Raw genomic sequence first — 10,124 nt, 5'->3', positions numbered from 1 at the left:
ATAAACAAATATCCTTTAATGTTTAAAGTCAAAATAAAATGTGTAAGATATATGTGTGCGTATCTTTATTTTAATTCTCCACCTCAGCCTGATTTTTCTGTTAATCAAGTATTCATCCTTATCACACATCTTCTATTTTAATATAAAATATATGAAAGCTTCTGTTTTCTCCATGAAGTAAAGGGCAGTGCTGCCTCAGAAGAGCAGTGGGGAGAGGTGTTGAAGGTTTGGAGAATAAGGTAGGAGTTGTATATTTAAACACTCAGGACTGCAAGAAAGAGCTCCTGGGAAAGCTGGTGAGCATTAATTTACAGTAATATCAGCCTGCTTAGAGGATTTTCTCCAGCATCCCTCTACTACTGGGACACAGACAATGGGTATGTGGGTGGCTGAGCTTAAGACGAAAGTTAAGGTTCTACCAGGAGCAGAACAAAGCAGAGGAAGGCGACAGAGGTGACAATATTTGTAAAAGGGTGGTCATAATAATGAATCATAGAATGTATGCTAAACAAAGAAGAAGGGCAAGAGGGGGCCATGAACAGAAAGTTGTGGGATTAATGGATTCAAATTTGCAAGGAGGATAAAAGTTGTTGCTGCAAGAGTATTTAAACATTTGAGCTGAAATGGTAACAAGCTATGACTGGGAGGTTTCAAGCTGAGATTTTAGAGCTGGTACAATTTCTAGTGGTGATACAGAGCCAGACGTGACTGTGGGAGTGTGCAGATGAGGTACACTTAGCACGAGGTGGTTGGAAATGCCATGGTCTTGTAACTGAGTGAAAATATTGGCATCTCTGCCTTCATATTGTCTCTGTCTCCTTTGCTGCCTTAATCTTGGGGCCAAAAAGCTTCTATTCAGCCCTGCAGCCCTGCATGTTAACTATCAAAACGAATTTTGCTCATGACAATATTGATGCAAATAGCCCCTTACCCACAACTCGCCTCCCCAGGAAGACAAAGAAATATGTACAAAAATGATGATGGGATTGTAAAGGACTTAGGGGAATATCATGGCAAAACTCATGTCAACAAAATGACTGGAGTCAACTACCCAAGAATGAGGATTTGCACCTCCCTCCTCAGACCCTTGCTGACATCCAGATGCCTGCGGTCCATTGTCACCTTCTTGTTCGCTTGTTTCTCTCCTGTTACCCCTTGAAATAAAAAAGCTTGAAATCAACTGTGAATTAAGATGGTTCTTTAATACATGAGTCTACCATCTTCCCCATCTGCTGGCTTTCCAAATTAAGTGGCTTTCCTTGCCCCAACACCTTGTCTCTCGACTTATTGGCATGTCCTGTGGAAAGTGTCATGAGCTTGGATGTAGTAACAGTCTAGGAACTGAAAAGCTAAAACGTGAAGGTGTTGTTATGGATGTAAAGTCATTGAAGACAATGGCAAAGGTGTGGTGGGGAAAGAAGGCCACCATCAAGAGATTAAGGTGTTCAACAAGTGAAGTCATGTGGATTCAATGTTGGTTGTTACAATGGAGGGGAAATTTATACTTGTGAATGATGTGAGTTTCAAAGAAGCAGCATTGTTTTTATCTTATGTCACTTTATTTTTTTCAAATGAAAGAGAACTAATGGTCTGGGAAGACATTGTTGGGGGTGGTGGAGGTGGGCAGGGACAACATCTAAGGCAACTGGGATGTAAGAAAAGAGAATCAACCCATTTTGAGAGGCCTAGGGGACATGTTATCAAAAAGGAGCTGGCTTGCAGGCAAAAAGTTTATGGAAAATTTCCCAGAAGATGAAAAAGATGCTGAAACTGTTGAGGACAAGGGGACATTTACTAATTGTTAAGTGATGGTTACTTGTTCAAGACCAAAAAGCTAATAAGTAGCTCTTCCAGAATTCAAACCCAAGTGTGTCTGACTCCCAAGCTGGGTCATTCTTCTTATCAGAGTGAAAATTCACCAGATAGGTGAATTGGATTTTGAATGTGGGGAAATACATTTTCAAAATTCTTTTACTCATCTCTTTTATTCTTGAAATTTCCAGAACATTAGGATTGTTACAGTGGCATTATATCTAAAAAAAAAGAAAAGAGAATAGTTATGCAGTCCCAGAAAATACAGAGTTCAGGAGCTCCACTTAGCCTCAGAAACTTGATGTGAAAATAATAACTCAGGTGAACCTTTGGAGCTGGCAGAGATAGCATATCAATCAAGGCAGCAATGTTATTTTAGAAGCTTAAGACGCACTTTTTATAAACAGTTCTTACACTGGAATACTTCCCAAAAAATACTATTCAGAATGAAAATGACAACAGGAAGACCAAATTTTCATCAAAGCTGATTATTCTGGCAGAAAGAATGTGCAAAATATCTTACAAACATGTGCCAATGCTTCATGCATATCATTTAGTATTAATTTTCTTAAATACTGCAATTGATGAAACATTTTCTGCAGTGGAACATTCTATCCCCAAATCCCTCTAAACGAAATTATATCATTCAAGGTCTAATATTCTGACTGAATTCTTACCTCTTCACTGTGAATAATGATAAAGTACAAGGCCAAAGGGAAATAAGAACTGGATGTGGGCTATATTTATTTAACTCTATAACATTTTGATCATAAAAGCAACATAAAAATGTGAGGAATTAGTCTTACATCTAATCCAGACTGGAAAATTCCTGTAACATAAAATGATTAGATGTTTCCCAGAGCAGTGGGCCCCTATAGTCCTTTTTACCCCAATCAATTTAGAAAAAAATACAATGATGCTTTTTTTCTGCCAGCAGATATAAGTCCTGTTACCTTCTGATCCATAATCTGCTTTTTCCCAGTGATCCGTGTTGTCTTTATTCTCCTAAGGTAATATCCAAGGACAGTTTTCCCACCACCAGTTTTCAAGGTTCACTGGCCACCAACTGTTTTATCTGCCCAGTACCCTCATGCCTTTTTCTTGAACCTCTACTGATCCCTTGCACCCAATCACATAGTGTGTGAAGCAGAAAAAAACACATGACAATGTCACTGTGGCTGCTCTTGATTGGTCCAGGGTTGGACACCTGACTCAAGTCAAAACAATCAGAGTCCTCCAGGGATTTCAGATCTGCTTGGCTATGTAAAGTTCACATGCTCTCACCACTGTGTTTACTTCCATAGAACATCAAAGAAGTGAAGGGAGGTGATCTGCAGGACAAGAGAGATGAAAAAGCATATAAATGTGTTCCCCACAATGCTGCTGCTTAGAAAAGCAGAGATGAATATGTACAGCAAGCCCTCATGTCTTCCTGTGCCAATTGTTCATATAATCCATCTGCTTTCCTGTCCAAGGTTTCTGTGAGACACCTTAGCATCTTTCTGTCTTTATATAACACTGCTACCCAATTTCGCTGAAGCCTCTACACCTTGGAATTTTGCTCTCAAAGCAAACAAAATACTAGGTATTCAAGAAGTTGTTGCTTTTATAATTTCTCTAAGACATGACTAGGAATACATAGTTTTGATGCAGAAAGCATTAAAAGAATGCCCCCATTTTCTGTATGAACAAGTACTTCAAAAGTGTCTCAACCACAACCCTCTGAGTAACAATAATAATAATGAGTTAATGTTCATGAAGTTCTATTCAAAGCACTGTAGATGTAGGTCACAGTCATCACTACTTGCAATCTTCATACGGTCCTTAGAAGGAAAATGAAGCTCAGAGAAGACAGACATTGCCCACCCACGTTCACCTTTAAGGAAGGATTTATCTCAGCTGTTGGAATTGCCAGCAGACCCTTCAGGGCAAGCCTCACCTGCAGAGGGCTGCCTCCCTGGAGATCATACCCCTCCCAGTTTGTAGCTCGTATCCTATGACTGAGGGATGATAGAAGGCCCAACATCAGTCTGCAGGAGCATTCTAGCTCTGAGGGTTCCCAGTGGGATGGCTGAGGCTATCAGGCATAACTTGCAGCTTGATTTCTCCTTTTTCCAGTCCTGGTCATTCCTCTCCTTTCCACAGCTCTTCATCCCACCAGTGATCCCTAATAAATACGTGAAGGCCAACATCTGTCTCAGAGGCTGCTTCCTGGAAAACCCAGTCTTGAGTGATTGGATTGTCCAAGTTTCTCCAACCCACAAGAGCCAAGCTAAGATTTATATTAGTCTTTCTAACCTGAAGCACCTATGCATTTCTCCTCTGTGCTAGCTACAATGTATACCAGTGCAGATTTATTGAGATGCCACTGAATCATAGCTATTTAGTTCACCATGCTTACTTTGCCAATAGAAATACAGTCTGTCCCCAATTATCCCAGAAAGAATGCTCTTTGAAGTTTGTAAAAATAAAACTATTCCTTCCTTACTAAAACTATCTCTATAAATACGTAAAAACCAAAATTAGAAAGTGAAAGGCTTGTTCTGTAATAATTCCCATTGACTGCAAAAAGACTAATTCATTTGTGAAAAGAAATGGTTTTCTACAGTTTCATTATTGCTGCAAAATACATCTATGTGTGATATAATCTAGTCTGATCTCGATTCTAAATAAAATTTATTATCAACATTTTGCCATAAATTACCTCCTTATTAATGCTGAAAAATTCCGATCCTAAAACTGATGAGAAAAAAGCATGAAAGCAGATAAAAATGTCAGAATTTCCCTCTCATGATCTGGATTCTTTTCCTATTAATGACTGTGGACAAAATGAGAGTTCCTGTAGCCAGGATTCTCACCAGGCCCTGGTTGACTAGCTCACTGCACACCTGTGAGCAATTTGACTCTATATAAAAGTTCCACCCAGTGCTCTGGGTGTGACACAGTGGCAGGGCTGCAAGGCTGCAGGAGAGCAGAGCAGAGGCTGGAGTGGTGGCAGCACCGAGGACAGAGGAGGCCCAGAGGATGGCTGTGTGGGATGGCTGTGCAGAGAGGTCCAGCAGACAGCTGTGCAGACAGAGGGGCCCAGTGGACAGCTGTGTGGACAAAGGGGCCCAGAGGCAGAGGCCAGCTTGTTGTGTACAGACTTGCTCTGAGTGAATGGGATTCTAGTGACTGACCTGCCACCTGGAAATAAAGTTGGGCATAACCCTTTCACCCCAAAGAGCGTTCTGCTGTCAATTTCTTTGGTCACACTGAATCCATAGGGAACTTGCCTGGAGGTTGAAACCCATTGGCAAGACAATGAGGAATTTGTATTAAGCTTTCTAGAGTAAATTCATAAACCACCCACTCACCCCATCTTCAACCCTTAAGATTGAATGGCTGTTTTCTATGTACAATGATCACAGAAAACCCTTTCCAAAAACTTGACCCAGTTAGAGAAAAAAATAAAATAAAATGATTTCAAAGGCTCTTCTGGGTTTTTTTCCAACAAAGTGATGGGCTTTAAGAAGTTAATGGGTAGGTGGCCTTTAATGAATCTCATTTTCTATCTCCCAATAGACCTGGAAGGAAGGGAGAGCTGGCCGAAGAACAAAGGTGAGCTAAGGCAGCTCTGAGTAAGAGCCTACCTCCACTGCGGGGGCAGCCAGCAGGGCAGCTTTTATCCCCATTAGGAGAATGTTTTTCTTCCTTAATGTGGATTAGACCACACTGCCCCCTGAGAAGCACTGCTTGTCCTCCATATGTATGTGCTGTCTGATTTCATACTTACCTCCTGGGTGCCTCTGAAGGAGGGAGCAGCACATCTCCAGGGGAGCCTGAACTGCACTACAAAAGTGTTAGTGCAGCTTAGTGCCACCTTGGAACTGTGCTGCTAAAGCCCCCTCTGGAGGCGGCCTGCTGAGTGAGCGCCCTGCCCACGCACCTCCAACACCGCGCTTGTCAGGACACGCCAGACCTAAGGAAATCGACAGTGTGCTGAGTGATATTACCCACCTTGGACTGCTGAGGGATGGGAGAAAAGGGGAGGTGGAGCCTGTGGAGGAAAGGACAGGGTTTCCCTGAATGGGAGTCACAGTGCAGAGCTTCTGATAGGGGGATTTGATGGAAACAAAATAGGTGGGATAGCAAGGCCATTCCATGGAGTGTTCAACTTCCTTATTGTGTCTTGAACTATGAAGGCATTTATATAAATGCATAATTTATAAAAACAATAAAATCTTTATAAATCCATTAATTCATCCCTCTCTTTAGTACAATTGGTTGCCACATGGCCTTCGGTGACCCCAGCGTAGAGGGTCAAGGAAGGGAGAACAGGGTGTGGGTGGCCCCTCAGTCATCCCTGTGCTGCTGCCCTGGGACTTAAGCAGCATCCTCTCAAGGCGGTTGATAACCAGGAGTTCTAGGAGGTGGTTCCCAGTGGACAGGTGAAGAGGGGTGAGAAAAAAAGTAGCCAGGAAAAGTCTTGAAAGCAGGTATGAGGTCATCTTTCTCTCAAAAACGTATTAGAAGCCAGGGGACCCTTCAAGAATGGAAGCTGCTACTTCTCACGTGGCTTCTCGGGAGGGACTGATTACTTAGCACCTGGGCCAACATTTCAAACGTTGAATGGTTGGATTTTATTTAGTGGCTGAGCCACTGTGTTTTATTTCCTGTTTGTTGTTTAAATTTTTTAATTAGTCTCTGACATTGAAAACTGGGAGGTTTCAGGGATTTCTAGCTTCTTAAATACAGCAATCTCAAGCCCACATTCTAGAATGACAACACCCAGCCAGAAATGAGTAGCTGCTGATGCTGTTAGAGGGGAGATTATACTCTGCTGCTCAACCTGGTAGTTCTACTCACACTCGGGGTAGGCCTGGCCCCTGTGGAGGGTGTGTCCCCACTCCAGGTGCAGGGGATGTGGGGCTGCACTATGTCCCTCCCCTGCAGGAGGAGTGAGTACACTATGCAATCCATTTTATGTTTACATATTGCTTATTCAACTCTGTGACTTGGGGAAAGAAGTTTGTAAAATAACTAAATGCAAATGACATCTGACTTGCAGCTAAGACCATGGATTTCAAACACTCAAAAAAAAAAAAGGACACATTTTCCACAATGTAAACTAATGCCAATTTGAGTTGCAAAATTGGCAAAAGCAGTGAGGAGTTGGGAAAGCAATTTCCTACATACTGAGACAGCATCAGGGTCCAAGGACTCTGAGGTGAATATCTGAGAGCATCATTACTCAAGCCACAAATGTCCCTATTTATAAATACAGGGAGAGAAATAATCTATTCCTGGGTATTTGCCCTCTCACATTTTGCTTTTCTGGTTGGGACAAAATATCAGCAAGTAATGAGACAGAACACAGGGCAGACCTGTGTCATCCTGCTAAACATCTTTCTCAGTGCATTTGAACTGTATGTAGTAACAAACTGAAATAAAATGGTATTGCACATGTTCCCATTAACTACAGAATTTAAAATGCCCAAATCCACAGCTGATGTATAAACTTCAGTGATATGTCTATAAACAGATTTTAGAAAAGTGTCTTCATAGAGTATTATTTCCTGAGCAATCTCTTCAAATGCCTTCAAAATGGAATCTTTTCCATCCCCAGTTTACTTGGTTGAAATATGCAATGCATGCATTTTAGTTATGTTGGTCATTCCAATGAAATTATTTTAAAATGCTTCCCAAATGGCTTCTGCCTGGGCCCTCCCAGCAGTCAGCAACATAACAAATAGGTTTTGAGTGAATAAGCTGCCCTAAAGGAGTCTTTCTTCTCTGTGGGCTTCTCAATGCAAATGAGCACAGATAGCCCATCTCATTTAGTTCCTAGCCCCTCGGGCACTTATTAACTCAGGATCCAGAAGAAAACAAATACAGCATGGGGAACTGGTGAAGAATATGCCAAACTCATGGGAAACCAAGCTCTGTTTTCCAATAAGGGTTACCGTACAGCTGCTGTAGGCCTAAGACACAATTAGAAGCACAGAGCCCTTGGGCCATTCTTGAAAAGAAGTAACTTGGATGCATGCAGTGGAGGCAGTGAATAAGTCTCCCTGCTCACAATGTCATCCTTTGTCCTCCTTCTCACACCCCCTACTCCCCCCAACCCGTGCTCCACCCCCCACCCTGCTCCCCACCAGCATCCTACCCCTGATTTGGCTTTCTACTGTTCTGGAAGAAGCCATGGGTGTGGAGTCAGAACGTTTGAGATTTAATCCAGATCTGCCACTTGTTTTACAACTGAGCAGTTTATTTTCCTGCTCTTCAGTTTTACTCTCTGTTCAGTGAGGATAAAAATAATAATCCTGCAGGACTGGTGGGGAAATTCTTTTATTTATTTAACAAGTATCTATTGAGCTCATACTGAGAGCCGGGCACTGTTCTAGGTGCTGGAGCTGGAGCACTGGGTTAAAAAGTCAGTTCCCATGCCATGTTATTTATATTTTAGGGAAGAGACCATAAGTGATATAGTATGATGTTAACTCAATGTACTGTTACAAGCTACTAAATATAATAAAAGGCAGAAATAACTACTTTGAAGAAAACATAGAGCAGAAGAAAAGGTCAGAGAGTTACAGGGTGGACTGCTTTTTAGAGAAGGTGATCATGAGGTCTCTTATAGGGAAGAGATGATATTGTAGCAGAGACCAGAATGAATCAGCAAATGAGTGAGCCATTTGCTGAAAATGACAGCCAGTGAAACAGGATTTGCAGAGTAGCTACCATATGGACTAATGACAGAATTCCAAAAGCAAAATAGTACTGAGACAGGGACAGTGGGTGTAGTCAGAGTAGGGTGAGGGCCTCTGGGAAAAGCAGGGCGGAATATTTACAGTCAGAGCAATGTAACAGTGGGCAAAGAAGTCCCCATTGAAACTCTGTTAAGCATTATGCAAAGTCAGTCACACTAATTCTCTAGGAAAGAAACCTAAGAATATAGACATCTTCAGTGAGATCAGTTAAAGGTCAAAAGGCCAGGAGTAACTTGGCCTGGAATGTTTGAGTGTTCTGTAAGGGTATCAGCATAATCTGTGACCCCACTGTCAGCCCTGGCAATCAGACTATGACCCAGCCCACTTTGAGGACAGGTCAGGTGATGTAAGTCCACACCCCTAAGTTTTTTTCATGTTCTTGAAAAATCTTCAACTGCCTATAAAACCCCCTAGACAATGCACCACTGTGGGCTCTCTTGTCCCCTCCTGGTGTGAGCTGGGAGCTCTATTCTCTCACTTTATCTCTAAATGAAAGCCTGTGCCTTGCTCTCCTACCTTGAGTGTTTGTGAAGCTTACTCTTCAGCTTTGTGAACAAGAACCCAGGCATCATCACTATTGATTGCACTGGCGATTCTAACTGAGTCTGAGGTTAGCCAGGTTGGGTGTCCTCCTCCAGAGCTGTGCTTAAGCAGACCTCCATCCCTTCCTCCACCCCTCCTTCCTTCTTTCATCCTTTCATTTAGTGTAAATATTTGTGTTGGCAACTGGAGAGGCACTGGATAAATTGATCATCAATTTGAAGCCCAATGGAGTCCTGTGGAAGTATCCGAATGCAATGGCCAGGAATTTCTGTAGCTAAAAGAAAGGTGTTTATAGGAAGGTGAGAAAGCCAAAGAAAACATTAAAGCTACCTTACATTTTGCCCTTGGATGGCCATGCAAGTTGTGAAAAACCTTTAAGGCTTAGTGACATACCAATCATAATTCTAATTTTAAGAAATATTTTTACAATATAAAATTATTTAAGCATTGAAAAATTATTATACATTGGCTTGGTACTGGCAGAATGGCTTATATCAAACTATTTCTCCTTTCAATATTTTCTGGAGAAAATAGAGAACTATAACAGTTTTAAGACATGAACGGGCAACCAAACCTAGGCAGGAAGTGGAGGAGCTACACAATAACCCGCTGTCCCCTGAGCCAGATCACATGGCACATGGGGAAACAGGCCAGCAGAAAGCAGCCACCACAGCAGACAGACACATTAGACCAGAACAGTGAGATGCCACAGCAGAAAACTCCCACCCCAAACTGGAAGCCACAGAAGGGAGAGACCTAATAACTGTGCATGAGTTCCTTTCAAATCCTTTGCCACCTATGAATTGTGTAGATGATAAGAGAATTTCAGGAGCCCAACTGTGAGCAGCAGCTGCCTGATGTTGCAGAGAAAGAGTTGTCAGTTCAAGCCTTACCAAGTTAGAAGAACTTACCAAATCTCAGACTGCTACCAAAATACCAGAAAAGCCACATGCCAGAAAGTAGGACAGGTGTAATACATAGTTCCACATTTTGTATTAAAAAACTATGAACTTAGTG

This window comes from Manis pentadactyla, chromosome 3, assembly GCF_030020395.1.
Source record: "Manis pentadactyla isolate mManPen7 chromosome 3, mManPen7.hap1, whole genome shotgun sequence".
NCBI classification, from domain to species: Eukaryota; Metazoa; Chordata; class Mammalia; order Pholidota; family Manidae; genus Manis; species Manis pentadactyla.
Note: the sequence above shows the minus strand (reverse complement) of the source record.